The sequence below is a fragment of the Diabrotica undecimpunctata genome, chromosome 3, assembly GCF_040954645.1.
Source record: "Diabrotica undecimpunctata isolate CICGRU chromosome 3, icDiaUnde3, whole genome shotgun sequence".
Classification (NCBI taxonomy): Eukaryota; Metazoa; Arthropoda; class Insecta; order Coleoptera; family Chrysomelidae; genus Diabrotica; species Diabrotica undecimpunctata.
Window position 1 is genome coordinate 97,453,307 of NC_092805.1, and position 17,999 is coordinate 97,471,305.

Below are 17,999 nucleotides of genomic sequence, written 5' to 3' on the forward strand. Positions count from 1 at the left end.
TAAGTTCTTTTTACACGAGATAAAGGGAATAATGGACCAAAACTTGGAATCTCAAGCGAAAAAAAGACACTCATTTTGAAAAACCCCGTACCATTAATGCCGGCAAACCGAAAGTTCTTTTGGCAAAGCCTACCGACTCAGAAACATCTTTAGACTTGGTGGAGCATGAATAAATGGATGTCATAGATTCCAATATTTAAATAGAATATATCGGTTGGTTTGCTTATTTCGTTTCTATTGTTTAGTTTTCTGCTATTACCGATGTATTTGTCTAGTTCGTTAGTGTTATTATTTTAGTAATATTATTTCTTTTAACTACAGATTGTTTTTTTTTGTTAGATCCTAATTTTTAATCACAGTTTTTACATTGGTACGTTTGTATTTTATTGAAATAAATATTGTTTTATCATATAGTTTTAATTCATTTTTGCAAAATACACTAACAACATTTACTGTTCTGCAAAATGGAGTATTTTTTAAGTATGTACTAATTACAAAACATAGCAGAGGCAATTACTGTGTTTTGTTATGGAAAAATGTATTTAATTTTTTTTTAAATCTATGCAAAATTTAGTAAAGGCAATTACTGTGTTTTGTTATGGAAAAATGGATTTTATTTTTTTTGTTTAAATCTATGCAAAATTAGTTTTTACTTGCGATCTCTATTTCTAAGACGGACTATTCCCTTCAATAATATTTTTAAAATCGTGGATAGAGGTTGTAAAAATGCAATTACTGTGTTTTGCCATGGGACAGCTGAGTTACGATCCTTTGTCTCTTCTTCGTTCTGTCTGGGAGATGGCATTGAAGGAGAAGTCTATATTCTTATAACCTGCCACATAAATTTCTCTTGGCCCAAGGAAGAACACTATTGAATTTCGAGTAAATAGATTAGAGATTACTAAAGTTAAGGGTATCCTAGGATAGAGAGAACGCATAGTCTTAAAACTTGGTACATAGTTTCCTAAGAACATAAATTTGGGGTCAAAAAGTAGACAATTTGCACAAATACACATCCGCTTTCATTGAATTTCATTAGACACTCAAACGTTTAAATGTTTAGTATTCTGCAGGTTCAAATGAGACAGTTCATTGCGTCAAAAATTTATATTATTTTTTTTACACTATTGTTGCATCTGTTTATTCTATTATATCTCAAGAATCTTGTTGAAAAGAATAAAATTAATTAAAAACGATCGAGAGGCAAAAAAAAGTCTGTATGTGTTTGGTTGATCTTAAACAAGATTTTATTAGAATTAGAAATACATTTTGTATATCTAATCACAATATCATCCTTAACTTTATAACAATTTAACAATACCTCGGCGCAGATGATATTCATTAAAAGGGATAGGCAGCATTATGAGAGACAGGAGCAATGTGACAACAGATGTGTTTAGTAAAATTACGCAAGTAGGATGAATGGTAGATGAATTGAGAAGCAGTATCTGATCAAATTTAAATATCCTAACAATAATTTCGATTTACACTGAGTAGATCAACAACAGATTCAATTTATCAGAAAGCTGATGGAAATATTTATCAATAAATAAACATATGGTATTCATTTACCTTGAGAAAGCGTGTTGGGATACCATAATTGGATCTATGGTGGACCTGTAAAAGGAAAACTTATGAAGAAAGGGAAGCCGACCCGGCATAATGATAATGGCAGGGAGACTGATGATGACATATTCAATATACTATAAATGGTAGTATACAACATAGATTACATAACAGTTTCATCAGATTATTTATATCCCCCAAAATAATTATCAAAATCATTTAAAATAAGGGGTAAACGTAAACTCATCACCAATTAGCATAGATACCCTCGTACATAGTACAAACTCATCACCGCCATAAAAGTAGGGATTTTCAAATAGAGCCTGAGAGATTGGTAAACTCATCACTGGCCTACCTGCACCTCGTGGCAGGTATAGACCATAAACCCCTTGCAAACCACTAAGATTTGGTAATTTGACAGAATAAATCTAAAATAGATGTATTAAATTCAAATGTAATTTATTCGTTTTTATTTGGGAATTCCTCAAAATTCTATTGATAGCTACCTAAAACTATGTATACGAAAAAAAAATTCTCTTTATTTGCCCTTGTTCCTGATAGCGAGCTGCTCATTACGTTTGGAGCCAACACGGACGAAAAATAATAGATATCATTAATTTCAAATTTCAATTGCGAAAGACTCTAAAATCAAATTGCTTTTGTGGACAATTGCAATAAGAATAAGAAAATTATTATTTACAAAATTGTTGGATACAAACCAAAGTATGTATATAAAATATGTATGTTACTTATGCATTATCCATTTAAGAAAATTACGGTAATAACAATAAGTGCGAATCGGAGTAATATTGAAGATGGTGTTCTATTAAAACCTACCTAAATCATACCACATGCAACATCTTGTATAACCGAAAACAAGTTTTGGTGATAGACTACCTAATTCTAGAGAACTTCGCTATTTTTCTTACTTACAATTTCTTACAATTTCCATATTTCGTGAACGGTGGTAGAGTGAAACACCCTGTTTATTTAGAAGTTTAAATCTAAACACAACTGTATGTCAATATTGTTTTTTACAGTTTGTTAAGAAATTGTCTACATTTCTCTTGCTAGATATTTTTAATAAAAATTCAAGGTGTCAGGATTGGAAAATTATTTAGTATAAATAACTAATTTCTATGTAGAATTCCAATTGTACTCTTATAATAACTTTTGCAATACCAGCTAAAGATCCAAATATTTTTTTGACTTAACCATAAATGTATCATTTTTTTAATTCAATCAAGTAATTTTTCACATGAAACGTAAAAATATGCAAAGAACTTATTAAAATGTTAAACCTAAAGAAGATTTTATTCTATGGAATAAAGTCCAGATCTGAAAATGACCAGTATGTGTTTATATTTCTATAATTATTTTAGTTGCGGAAAATATTCTGCACTGCGTCTTGGGACACAATCACGTAAGCAACCTTGGAAAACTAAGCAGTCAAGTCTCTTGATATCTCTTGTATTCGGAGGAATATGAGCAACGATCGTTTTCCTTTTATGCCACCTGTACCTAAGACAATGGGAAAGCGTATCAAGCAATCCAACAGATGAATCTAAAATTCTTGAGAATTTACGATACTTGGCGAAAGCAGAGGCATATTACTTGGATGGTACATATCAATACGCTCCAAAAATTTTCTTGCAATTATTTACCATCGAGAGCTTATATGGGAATTACTCAATTAATTCGTTGCTCCGAAGAAGTTGATGTCTATTAAGACTTGTAGCTGATTTCGTAATTGCTGTTCGACCATCTGTGAACTGAATTAGGTGTTTATTTTACTCGACTCAAAGTTGGTTTCGCAAAATCCAAAAACTTGGTTTGGTAACCTCTTACAAGAGGAAGATTCCAACAGCAAGTGGCTGCACCACTTATTTGGCTGGCCAATTTTGGTCGGCGATTGTTTTGTCAACGACTTCATGCGGATATCCCTAACCTGCCATCATTTACGAGAATGGCCGATTATATGGTAGAGAACTACGTAAGCAATGAGTCTCTTTTCTCTCTAACTGTTTGGGCATCCCAGTCTAGCCATATACATGTCACCACAAATCCATGCGAATCCTTTCATTCTCATTTTCCAACCATTTTTACCATTCTCATCCCAATACCCTCACTTTTGTATCTACGCTTCTAGAGTACTAAACAATGGTGTACATAAAACTGCAGAGTTTACATGAACCTGTCCTGTTTTCACAGGATAATGTTTCTTCAAGTAGGCTTTGACCGTTTATAAAAACCAGGAGACTGTACTTAAGCATTTTGATTTATTATGTCATAATAAATAGATTTCTAATTAGTTAATAAGTTGAGGACTATTTCCCATATAAACGGAAACAGTATATGCTCATAAATATTTTCATTAAAGTCACTATCAAAAACCTATGCAACAGAATTTTTAGATCTCAAACGTTAGATTGGCAGATATGTCGAATAGGCCACACCGTAAAAATAATAAATTACTACATAAACGAGACGTGTATGGCAGAGAAACATTTAACTGGCAATCTTCTGCATTAGAAATCAGAGCCTTGGGACAAAAAATGCTGGTGATGAGTTTACCTATCTGCGGTGATGAGTTTACCTATCTCCAAAGGATGCCGGTGATCAGTTTATTATATCTCGGAGGGTCTAATAATTTTATGGGGGGCTATAAAGTGATGAGTTCGTACACGTTCAAAATAAGAACTAGAATTTGTTTTTAGAATGTAGACAATAATAATTAATGTCTATTATACATTAGTCCTTAGTGCAGCACAACAGCTTTAGATCTGTTATTGTCGTACCAGTGTCTAAATTCTTCAGCGTGCTCTGGATGCAATCGCACAACATGGTTTAGCAGATTATATTTGTGTTTGGCAGTTCTTGGACAATAGAAACATTTAAACGGGGTAGAACCAACACATTCGTACTTTTTATGTCTATTCAAAGAGCCTTTTAAGTGGTATACTTTGCCGCACTTGGAACAGGTCTTACCATCACCTAAAATAAAAGAAAACTTTAGACAAAAATGTTTAAACATAAGTTCAAAAAAAAACTCCCACTGACATTTCCTTTCTCTATTGCCAGCCCAACACAACTTTGTCTTTATTCGGTTTATAATGATGTGGTTTTGTGAATGTATTTGCTTTACAATGTAAAATGATTATGTTTTAGAAAATCACTGAACTTAAATGAAATTAAGTGTTTATTTAAGCTTAAAAAAAATCATAATTGGATAGTTTCGGTGGTATATCTTATGTCCCCAAAGAGGTAAAATACTGTGTGCTATTTTATCTTTATATATAACTTAAGTTTAAATAACGGTATATTACGAATGTAATATATTTTAACCATATTTCCAGAACTCATTTTTAAACTCAGACTTTGGATGTATGGTCCTAATTGCATGCTTTGCTATATCATGCGAGCAAAATTTCAAATCATTATAAACGTGAGTTATATGAAGGTAACACATATCATTCTGTGATAAATTAGTTCACAATCATATTTTTCCGTTCCTTATTGTTGGATCTTTAGAAGACTTTTTACATTCAACAGAAGTGAATGTTGAAAGTGAAATAACTGAAGGTGAAATAACTCGAAAGTGCTATTAAGGTAGAGATATCTTCAACTCGGAAGGCACTGCGCAGAAACCGAAATCTTAATTTATTATACTCCAGTCGTCAAAGACTAAAAGGAAAAAAGGGAAAAAATTGATTCACCTGATTGATAAGAATTTGTACGTAGTAGAAAAAAATATTTCAAATAAAAAATATAGCTGATAATTTTGAACAAAAATGGTTTTTACCCCTTTTTATGTAAAACGAACCGTTTTCTCAGAAAGAACGCTTGAAGCGGCCGGCGATTTTGAAAGTCAGTTACGCAAAATCAATTTTATTTAAAATTTGTATCAACTCGACGGTAAAAATCCTATTCTTTGATTAGAGTGTTTTATCGAAAAAAATCAAAATGAGTTTTAATTCTAAAGAGTGCAGCTTTCGTGTGCAATTGTTTGAATTTTGCAGCAAATAAAGAATTTTTTTATAAATATGTTAAATTAATAAACTTGTGCGATTTCTGCCATGTTTTATTATTCTTATGAGATCAATCAAATTTATCACTTTCATTTGACGGGTCACCATGGAATTTCCATTTTTGGAGCTTAATCTTTAAAGCCTATATAAAACCTATAGCATGAAAAATTTCGGTTTTGAGTTTTGACAACACCTGAGACATTTGAGATCAGCATAAAAAACGCTGAATATAAACTTTCACATTACAAATAGTCTAAAACGTTTAAAACTTCTTTTTTTTTAAGTACACACGTACTATTTTTTGCAACTCCACAACTTTAGCTACAAAGTACACCTAATTCAGTTTTCCTGGAGGCATTTAAAAGTTTAAATTCTGCTTGTATCAGACATATTTCAAATGCATCATATTTGTTGCCAAAACTCAAAATCTATTTGTTGCCAAAGCGTTTTTAGAAATTTTTTAGGATTTTATCATTAATAAAAATAATTTTTAAGATTTGCAACTACAATCTGATGTAAAATTTAATTGCAAAACTTTTATTCCGTTTGAAAATCGTTATAAAACTAATAGTTGGTGAGATGTTTGACAAAAAACGAGGAAAAATTCCAATTTTTTTAATATGTTAAATATGTGTAATTAAAAGTTAAGGCCACTTTTGAGAACTCAAGCATAGTCAAATTATGGTTTCTTTCCAAAAATTTAAATATAATATTTATTATATAAACCACCTTTAAATTACAGTCTTAATCGAAACACTTAACAATCATTTCATATTAAAAGCTTTCCTAAATTCGTCGTATTTTTCAACATGCTTATTAATGACATGACGTAACAAATTATCTTTTCTTCCAGATTTTTGCGGGCAATAAAGACAAGTAAACTGCTGATGAACCCCACACTCATATTTGAGATGCCTGTTAAGATTATGTCTTCTACTATAAGTTTTTCCACATTGTTCACAGGTTGAACCAAGTAATGCTAAAAGTATTACACAATATGAAATGTAATGTCCATTTAACTTATTTATAGAAGTAAAACAGTAGAAAATTAGTTTAATGTTAGAAGTTAGTGTAATATAGACTGCACAAAGTTAGCTGAATATTTTAGTATAATATGGAAAATATAAACAATAGTTTTCCCTTTGTCGTATAATATTCCGAAAAGTTGGGAGGTTCCTATCCAAGAATACAAAACAGATACATTGTAGAAAAAATCTTATAAAGATTGTTCAAACCATTAACAATGTAGTTAAATTTTATTAAATCTCACAAGATTAGACCGTAAAAAGTTCCTTAAACAAATCTTTTAATAATTTTTAACGATAATGGTTAATAACCGTTCTGAAAAATGTACTTAAATAAACACATTTGTCTAACAATAAAACACTGAAAATTTTTAGTATCACTACAGCTGTTTCGGCAGAGAAACTTTTTCAAGTGATCTATAACTGAAGTAAAGGGGGGGACAACTGTTTCTCTTAAGTTGGTAATTCAGAATTATGTCTGTATTTTTAATTTGTTAATTTTCATAGGTTCTAGTAAAGATAGCTTCAAGGTTTTATTTTGAAAGTGAAGAATTTGAAATTAGTTATTAAAAGGAAAATAATGATTATGGCCTAGAGAGTAAAAAGCGTACGTAAAATTAGTTTTTCCATTATTGAAAGCCCTTTTATGTTCTGCTATAGGTGTTTGGCCGTTTGTCATATTCATATATTAAACTGACACACCTTCACTTCATGGATCATTAAGTTTCCTCCTTTTTCTTTAATAATTTATCCTCCCATTTTAAAATTTTCTCTAAACTCTAAAAAACTCCTACGGAGGACAAAAAATAATGGAACAAAACAGAATTCCTCAAGAATGGATATTAAGCATCCTAATACATCTCTTCAAAAAGGGAGGCGAGCGGGAGAATTACAGAGGAATTAGTTTATTAAACACAACACCAAAATTAACAACCAAAGTGATAACAAATAAACTCAATGAAATTATAACATTAGCAGAAGAACAACAAGGTTTTGGGTTGAAAAGATCATGCATCGACGCTACATTTATAATGAGGCAAGTGCAAGAGAAATCAATAGAATACAACAAACCGGCATATCTATGTTTCGTAAACCTTAAGAATTCATTTGACCATGTCAAATTAAAGCACCTCCTCCTCATAAGTGCCTTCTCTGTTAAGGTTGACGATCAATATGGCAAATTTCTCTCTATTCTGGGCTTGATGAATTAATTCATTTTCTTTTGTGTGGGTCCAATTTCTGATGTTTCGTAGCCAAGATTTTTTCTTTCGTCTTATGCCCCTTTTATTTTCAATCGTGCCTTCTAATATTACCAAAAAATTAAAGCACGTTATGACCCTATTGAAGCTAGAAAAGGGATACGATAGGGAGTCCTTTATTGTTCAACCTGAATATGGATGAAATAATAAAAAAGTAAAAACTAAAAAAGGATACCAAATTGGAGAAAAACAACTTAAAATAATCTGCTATGCAGACGATGCAATACTACTCACTCAAAGTGAAGATGACTTACAATGTATGTTGCACCAATTTAATATAACCGCCAGAAAATTTAACGTGTTAATTTCCCCAAAAAAGATTGCTGTTATTACCATGCATTTTATTGGTAATAACAGCAAATTTACTAAGATGTAAATTGAAGCTGAAAAGTCAGATAATAGAACAAGTCATTGTGTTAATATCTAGGCATCACATTATCTAGCTACAGAAAGCTCAAAACAAAAGTGATAGATCAAGTAAATCAAGCAAACAGATCCGCAGGCTGCCTAAATGAAACAATATGTAGAAATAAAAATATAGGGAAAGAAATGAAAGGCAGAATTTACAAAACAGTCATCAAACCAATAATGACATACGCGGCAGAAACGAGACCTGACACAGACAGACAAAAAGGATGTTAGAAACAGCAGAGATGAAAGCACTTAAAAAATTGATGGTAAAACACTATCAGACAGACCTAGAAGTAAAGATATGCGACGAAGATGCAAGGTAGAGAACATCAAGGGCTGGGTAAGAAATAGAAGAGTAGGATGGAACGATCATATAAGCCGAATCACAATAAATAGAGTTGTAAAGACGGCAAGAGAGGGTTCCCCAATAGGAAAACGATCAGTAGGAAGACGAAAACGATGGGATGGCAACTTACTGGAGGCACATTGAAGCACATTGAGGCACAATAATTAGAGTTATGTCTTCATAAAAAAAAAGAAAAATTAAACATTTTTATTTGAGAAATACAACAGCGAAAGAAACAAAAGAAAAGTTGGATAAATATTGGCACTAATGGTTATTCTGATTACACTGTCAAATTTTGGTACCGTGAATTTTGTAGGAGTTGGAAAAACATGTTTTTGAATAATCATGGTTTCTGGAAAAACATGTTCTTTATTAACAAGGAGGTTACTTATTAGTCCATCTAGTATTTTAAAAATAAAATCTGGATGGGTATCAACGGTAGTGACTGGTAAAGATTCAAATAAATGATTTAGTGCATTGTGCAGCGTGTTATCCATGAAACAAGAACTAGGCTTTGACATCACCAACCTACCTACAGGCTCAACCATCAAAGTTTCCCACTAACTAGAGTGAGCGAAAAGCCTTTCTTGAAGAAATTGGGAACTTGAGAGAATCCGAAGGTGGGTCTAGGATAAAAATCTTCTTTCTATAAAATTTTTTCCGACTTTTATTCTATTGAAGAGATGTACATGACTTTACAAAGCCATAGCCACACAGAGTTTTAATTCGTTCTATAAAAAAGCTGTTTTATATAAATATTATTTATTTAATTATTAAGTATAGTTACATAAAAAATAAATATAATATCGTTAGTTGTAATAATTGAAATTGTGTTATCCATTAATTTAACTACTGTTTAAAATTTAATTTATATTACAAATAAGAACTATCGTTTCCGATAAAATGAACAAGAAACGACAGAACATAAAATAAACTACGCACCGCATACCATATTCTATGGTATTACTCGAATATCAGGACTATATCCTCAAGAAAGCGAATCATTTTTCATTAGAGGTAAATTAGAGTTCATAGAATATAGACCAGGACGAATTTGTGAAAAAAAGACTAAAAGATGTAAGAAGTGGCATTCGGATTTTTGCAGAAATAGTTAGGTGATAACTTCAGTAATAATAATTGACTTATCGCCTCTCTCAAATAGGTCGGGCACGTTAATAAAAAAGCAAAGTATTTTGGAGCAAAGTCGTAATAAAATAAAATAGCGACAGTTAAATTTTCTATAAGATACGGCTGGATAATAATGTCTTAATTATTATCCAGCCGTAAATTATTCAGCCCTCTTTTTTGTATTTATGGCCATTTTGCAGCTTACTCATGCTGCATAAATACAAAAAAGAGGGGGAAACAAGCCTTTCCTTATTTAATCTTTTTTAACCACTTAGATTGCACTTAAGACCTTCATAATTCGTCTGGAAAATCTTTAAAAAAGATTAAAACATTCCACCAAATTTGATTAAAATCGATTTAAAAAATTTCGCATAATAATTTTGCAATCTAAGTTTTCTTAAATTGAATTTTTTTTAAATCTTGCACAACAAAATCTAGAACATATAGAAGATTGCCAATTTTTTTACTTATAAAAAAAACTTATCCTATCCAACTTACTTTATGGAATTTTTCTTCTTCTTATGCCGTCCCCATTAACGGAGGTTGGCGGCCACATTTTCAAAAGCATCTCTGTCTTTTGCAACGTGGAATAATTCGTCTACAGTCATGTTTGTCCAGTCTCGAATATTTCGCAGCCATGACTTCCTCTTTCTACCTATTCCCTTTTTGCCATCGACTCTACCCTGCATGATGAGCTGCAGAAGACTATATTTATCATTTCCCAGTATGTGTCCAAGTTATGCAGTCTTGCGTACTTTTATTGTTCTCAACAATTTTTTGTCTCGCCCCATCCTTCTCAGCACTTTCTCATTGGTGACTCTGGCAGTCCATGGAATTCTCAACATTCTCTTGGATTTTTTTATGGAATTCTTTATGGAATTGAAATCGAATTATTTGAACGGAATCAGGAATACTTTAAAATTATAAATTTTTTGGCTTGTAAAAAAATAGAATATCTCGGTAACTATACACTTAAATTAAATTCAGGAAAAGGCGTTGAAAAAGACTTGGCAAGACGTTTCTTATAAATGAAAAAAAGTTGAATTGCGAGTAGTGGTCCTTGAAATACAACCGGTCAAAGTTGACCGGTATTTGCAACGAAGTTATAAAAAATAGAATGATCCATACCATTTAAACCATTACCTTTTTGTTTCGGAGCTTTTTCTGGATAAAAATTTTCATATCTTCAAGGTATTTATGACATATATTATAATACAAAAAACCATTGGCATTGCACGTGAAAAATACCAAAAAATTTGGTTGAAGAAAATTTAAATACAAATACCAAAATCGGTATACGTAAAAAAAATGAATTTTCTGAATGACGTAAATCAAATAGGGTCATCTAAAAAACGCATTACCAAATGCCAGAGATGCGTTAGTTTTGCTATAAATAAATTAATTTATTTATACACCAGTCGACAGAGACAAAAATTCAACTGAACCTCTAAAGTCACACGAACAAGCTACATTTTTCTGAAAATGCTAATTTTAGTACACCAAAAAATATGCAAAAATGTTTACTGTTCCTACCTCTCAACTTCCCCTTAAAACCAGCCCCCTCTTAAGGGAAAAAACGGAAAAAATCAATTTACCAAGAATCTGTACGTCGTAGAAAAAAATATTTCAAATAAAAAATGTAGCTAAGACAATTTTGAATAATAATGTTCATTAGCACTTTTTGTGTAAAATAAACCGTTTTCTCGAAAATATGGCTTGAAGCGACGCGGCTAAGCGTGCGAAATCAATTTTAAATACAATTTGTATCAATTCGACGGTAAAAATTCGTATCAATTCGATATCTTTTGATTAGAGCGTCCTATCGTCAAAAATCAAAAAGCATTTCTATAAAAATAAAGTCAGTTTCTATAAAAGTGATAAATAAATAAACGTTGCGCGATTTTTGTCATCTTTTTTAACCTAATTTGTTTGGTATTTTTCAAGCACAATACCGATGGTTTTTATAATTTTAATATGTTATGAATATTTTGAAGGCAGAAAAATTTTACAGGTACAGTTGTTGCGTTCTGCACATACGATGACCTCAATATAACAATTGGGGTCATCCTGAAGGGGGAGGGAATGATATTCTGTTCAATCTAGAACTCGCTGGTTTCCCCCTTTCGGAGTGGGTATGTATATTCAAATAAAGAAAAGAAATGAAAGCCAGTGGACTGTATACAACTCTATTTTAAAAAGAGGTGAAATTAAACATAAATATACATAACCCAATATACAATTATAACTAAAGAAGGATATAAACTTAAATATTAAATAATATGAAACAACATCAAAAAGATAACCATTTACAAACCAAAACAAAGATGTTGATGAATAGGTTTTAAGAACACATTAACAACAAAGAAATTTAAGATTTCGATTGCTATGGTTGAGTATGATTAGAAATAAAGCATAAATTGATATTAAACGTTAACGAGTGAAACATATGCGCACATATAATAATATACTTAATCCGTGGTAAAATGAACAAACCTTGTTAATACAGTTACACAAAAGGCAATCAAACATAACGTATATGAATTATCTTAAACTCAATTCAAAGTATATATTCAAATACAAATACAAATATTAATAAACTCAATTCCAAGTATAATCGGTAATGACAAAATACGAAAAAATAAGAATACAGTAAATATTACATAAAACAAAACAAATGCAAAACTTCCAATTGACAAAGTTCAATCGCGATCGCGGCACAAATGCGATAAAGTTCCAAACAAATATCAAATAAATATACCAAATGCACGTACTTGATATATGCAGCAATGTAATTTTGGTAACAAATATTATAAGGTGTACTTTACCCCATGAAAAGATAGCATCACAGCTATCGCAAATCGTCTTCAGCGACGCACAGAAACCACACAAAAATGATAATGCAACTTTTCTGCATAAAACCACTTGGCATCGGTCCTTATAGAGTTTTATACAGTCCACCTGCTCTCATTTCTTTTCTTTTATTTTAATATACATACCCAATCCGAAGGGGGGAAACCAGCGAGTTCTAGATTGAACAGAATATCTTCTCTCCCTCTTCAGGATGACCTCAATTGTTATATTGAGGTCATCGTATGTGCAGAACGCAACAACAGTAAAAACAGGTAATAGTTTAAAGATTTTCATATTATTCTTTTGTCGCAAATGCCGGTCAACTTTGACCGTTTGTATCTCAGGAATCACTGCTTGTAATTCAACTTTTTTATATAAGCCTTAAAGTCAAGTCTTTTTCAACGCTATTTCCTAAATTTAATTTAAGCTAATATTACCAAGACCTTCTATTTGTATATAATTAAAAAAATTGTTTATAGTTTTAAAACATTCCTGGGGCCGTCAAAATAATACGATTTCAATTCCATAAAGTAATTAAATAGGCTACTAAGTACATTTTTATAAGTAAAAAAATGGCAAACCTATATATGGTCTAGTTTTCGTTGGGCAGATTAAAAATTATTATGCAAAATCTATTCAATCGATTTTAATAAATTTGGTGCGATTTTTTATTACATTATAAATATTTTCCAGACGAATTATGAATATCTTAAGTGCAATCTAAGTGGTTGAAAAATATTAAATAAGAAAAGGCTTGTTTCCCCCTTTTTTATTTTAAATTAAATTAAAACAATATTATCCAGCCGTATCTTGTAGAAAATTAAATTTTCGCTATTTTATTTCCTTACGACTTTGCTCCAAAATGAATTGTTTTAAAGTTATAATCAAGGAAGGTAAAAAAAATCGATGTTTTTGGTAATTTTTAAATATTTAAATTATTATATTGAATTGAATTGAAATTATATTGAAAACAACAATAATAAAAATAAAGTAATCACCCAAAATATATAAAATGGATAACTTCGCTGTTTTGATCATATAATCAAAAATAATCTACATCAAATTACAAATCAAATTTTAAAAATGGACGAGATCTAAAGAATAGAAATGCAAAAACTAACAAACTGAATATTAGTAGGACAGGCTGTAAACGCTCCTAAACGCTCGTAAACAATAGAAAACTACAAAGCCTGGATTGTATTTTATGTCGATATGACGTGAACCACCTTATCAAGAAATGTTTGGTGAAGGAGCTAGAGCTCTAAAACCGCTTTAATTAAAATATGTTGAAAACAGTTGTTTTTTAAGTGATAACATTTTTTATTTTTATTTAGTGAAATGTACCGATTTTTTTTTTCATTGCAGTCATACGTGTCTCCTTAAGGAGACATATTGAACATTTTTATTCATCAGTTTTTCATGTATCAATGCATGTTTCCATTGACTAACAAAGTCATTTCTAATTGTGAAAGTAGAATACTCAACAAAGTGGAAATCAATTATCCTACGATAGAGAAGGGACTGTTATCAGTAGTATGGAGTATTTCTAAGTGAATATATTACTTGATACAGAAAGAATTTGTTATTCTGATGGACCACTGTACATTAGTGTACCTATTTGGTATGACGAACAATTCAAACACACTGACTAAATTCAGATTTAAGTTAGAGGAATACCACTTACAATTAGATATGTGAAGTGAGCTGAAAACGTTACAGCAAATGTCCTATCACCAATAGAAGTCATATAAGAAGAGACAGTAAAGACACAGAAAGAAGGATATTGGCGTCGATAAAAGAACAGATTAAGAAACAGGAAGAAACAGGCAATTCAAAGGGCAAGAGGAATGGTTAACCAGATATTGTCGAACTGTTAAAATTTCCTGAGAACACAGTAGAAGGTAAACTACTAAAAGGACAAATACAAAGAAAGGAAGATAGAGTCTGCTAAAATAAATACACAAAAAAATAATATACCGTGTGACGAAGAGGAAGATATTTATTATTTATTTGACTACTAGATCTGACACAGGTTTGCGCACAAAAAATATAAAGGAATTAGTAATAGTAAACAATCGAAAAAATTGGTAAATTATTAAAGAAATACGTACGGATCTTAAAATGTTTAAGGAAAAAGACCTAAGTGTGTATATAGTACAGACAAGCAGAACATATCAGATTGGAAGCTATAAGAAGAATTATAATTAATGATTGCACGAAAAAATACAATGTACAAAAACATAGGGAATGTTGACGAATATGTCAAGAGATGCGATGATTGCTAAAGGCATAAGCATTTAATCATAACTAAACAGCCCTCCTATACCATCACACAATATTTATAGATCTAGTAGGTTCATTTCTATAGTTACATACCGTTAGAATTAGCGTTTGGAAAAACCTGCCTGTAGGCTGCCGACCAATGCACAAAAACAAATAGAGCCCTTGTTCAACTTCAACGACTATACCACGGTACAGGTTACCTCAGTTCCGTGGCTACGTTACGGTAGCCACAAAAGAAACACTATCACAATCTAAATACAGAGTAGGAAAAAAGCACAATTCAAAAACGAGCGATATAACCTATAAACCAGGAGACAAGGTATAGTAAACTCGGAATTTTTCTAGATAATTTAAACCGAAAATAACAACATTCAGTTTGGCAACATTGTGTGATGAACAAGTATTCTCTGATATTAACAGGACCGTATTATGCTTTAAAATTTTAAATAACGTAAATTATTTTCTTATCATCACTGATATTGTCTACAGGTATAATTAAATTAGTTATGTAGTCAAATATTAAACGTATTCATTTTCCATCTCCACTACGTGTTAAATGATAATTTTCCAAATTGACGCTATAATGATTTTTACTTCTATTGCAATTTACTCGAACACAGCCGATAAAAATTTAGGATCCACATTTTTTCTTTTTATATTTCCTTTTATTTGTATTAATTATATTGGATTTAATATACAAAAGGAGGTAGTCTAAGCACAGTATGTTCATTATTGAGAGCACAGTCATCAACAACATATTTCTTTTAAAATAGCCTACTTTGAATAACCTCTAATAATTGTTTTTGTCTCTTTAAAATATATATCGTCCTCATATATAAATTTTTGGATTTGGGATTTTTTCCAAGTAGAATTCGATATTTTTTTAATTAATCTGGAATGGTGTGAAGCGCTATCTATGACAATTACGCTGTTTATGGACAATTTTCGGAGAAGAGTGTCTCAAACGAAAACTCAAAAAAACCACTGTCCATATGATCGTCGTAGCGCAATTATGCATCTGTAATTTTTTTGGCAGATATCAATAGTGCTTCGTTGATCCATCCGTTTTCTTCATCGCAATGTAAAATAATACTTCTTTTACTTTTATTGGATGCTAATGCAACTGAACATTTTTTTATTGTTGTTTATCCAGCCTTTCTTTACGGTGTCATGCGTACCGTACCATATTTCATCCAAATATACGTTTCGTTTCTTTTTTCTATACTCCATTATATTTAGAATATACTCATTTAACAAAGATATTATTATTCTGCAGCTTACGATGAATGTCTGGACGTTTATCTATAGTTGTATACTTGAAATTATTAGCTTTAAAGAAAACGCGAAGTATTGTTGACGAACAAAAAACGATATCTTTCCGAATTAATTCTTGTAGAGTTTCAATCGTGGTAAAAATATTGGCTGTATACATTTTATGTACTGTATTTTATATATTTTTCTTGATGTAGAATGTATATGTCCCTCCTATAATGGCATATACGGTTGATTTTGACACTTTTGTTAAAAAAACAGTTTCTGTCATAGCCTCGAATTTAGTAAGTTCAGAGCACAGTCCTTTATACACATTTTTCACTATACCTTTTACTCCAGTCGTCAGGGTGAATAAGCTGAATTTTGATGACAATGTTAATTTTGGGACGCTAAAAATGATGCAAAAAAGTTTACTACTTTTATCCCTTCGTTTTCCTCTAAAACCCCGATCGTAGAGGGGAAAATGGAAAAAAATCGATTTGACAAGAGTCTGTATGACATAGAAAAAAATATTTCAAATAAAAAAGATAATTTTGAACAAAAATGTTTATTAACATTTTTTGTGTAGAATGAATCGTTCTCTCAGAAACAACGCTTGAAGCGATCGGCGATTTTAAATATCAGTTACGCGTGAGAAAACAATGTTCAATAAAATTTGTATCAGCTCTACGGTAAAAATTCGATATCTTTTGAATAGAGTATCCCATCGACAAAAATTAAGATGCGTTTTAAAGGTAAAGAGTGCTGCTTTCGTATGCAATTTTTGTATTTGTCGCAATTAAACTCAGTTTTTATAAAGGTGTTAAATAAATAATCGTGGAACGATTTTTGTCAGTTTATATGTTTTTAATGAGATCAATATAGTTTATCCCTTTCATTGGCCGGCCACTATGAAGTTTCGATTACTAGAGCCTAGTCTTCAAAATCTATAGCATGAAATTTTAGTTTTAAATTGACAACAAATGTGAGAGATTTAAAATATGCTTAAAAACGCTAAATTTAAACTTTTACATTACAAACAATCTAAAACACTTAAAACTGCCCTTTTTCAATTACACTAGGACATTTTTCAAAATTATCCAGCTTCTGATATAAATTACATCCAAAACCTCTCTCTTGTAGGTATTTCCGGTGACGGCTGATAGTTTGTCATGTAAAAGTTTAAATGTTGCGTTTTTTAGTCATATTTCAAATGCCTGATATTTGTTGCCACAACTCAAAATTGAAATTTCGTGTTATAGGTTTTGGCGAAACATTTTCAAGATTGGTCTCTAAAAATGAAAATTTCACTACGACCGGTTAATGAAAGTACGTTTTATTGATCTTAGGAGAATCGTAAAAAAGGGCAAAATCACGCAACATTTATTTATTGAAAAGATTTATAGAAACTGACTTCATTTGCGACAAAACACAAAAATTCAATATGAAAGCTGCACTCTTCACCTTTAAAATGCATTTTGACTTTTGTTGATAGGACACTCTGATCAAAAGATATCGAATTTTTACAGCCGAGTTGATACAAATTTTATTTACCATTGATTTCGCGCGCCCAACTGACATTTAAAATCGCCGGTCGCTTCAAGCGTTGTTTCTAAGAGAACGGTTCATTCTACACGAATAGTGCTATAAACATTTTTTTTTTTTTCAAAATTATCTCAGCTCCATTTTTTATTTAAAACTTTTTTTTCTACGGCGTATTGATTCTTTATTCGTTTTTTTTTTTTAATTTTTACGAACCCCCTAGGATGGCAGTTTTAGGGGAAAGCCTGGGGATAAAAGTGATAAACTTTTTTGCATCCTTTTTGGGATAATAAAATTGGTATTCTCTTAA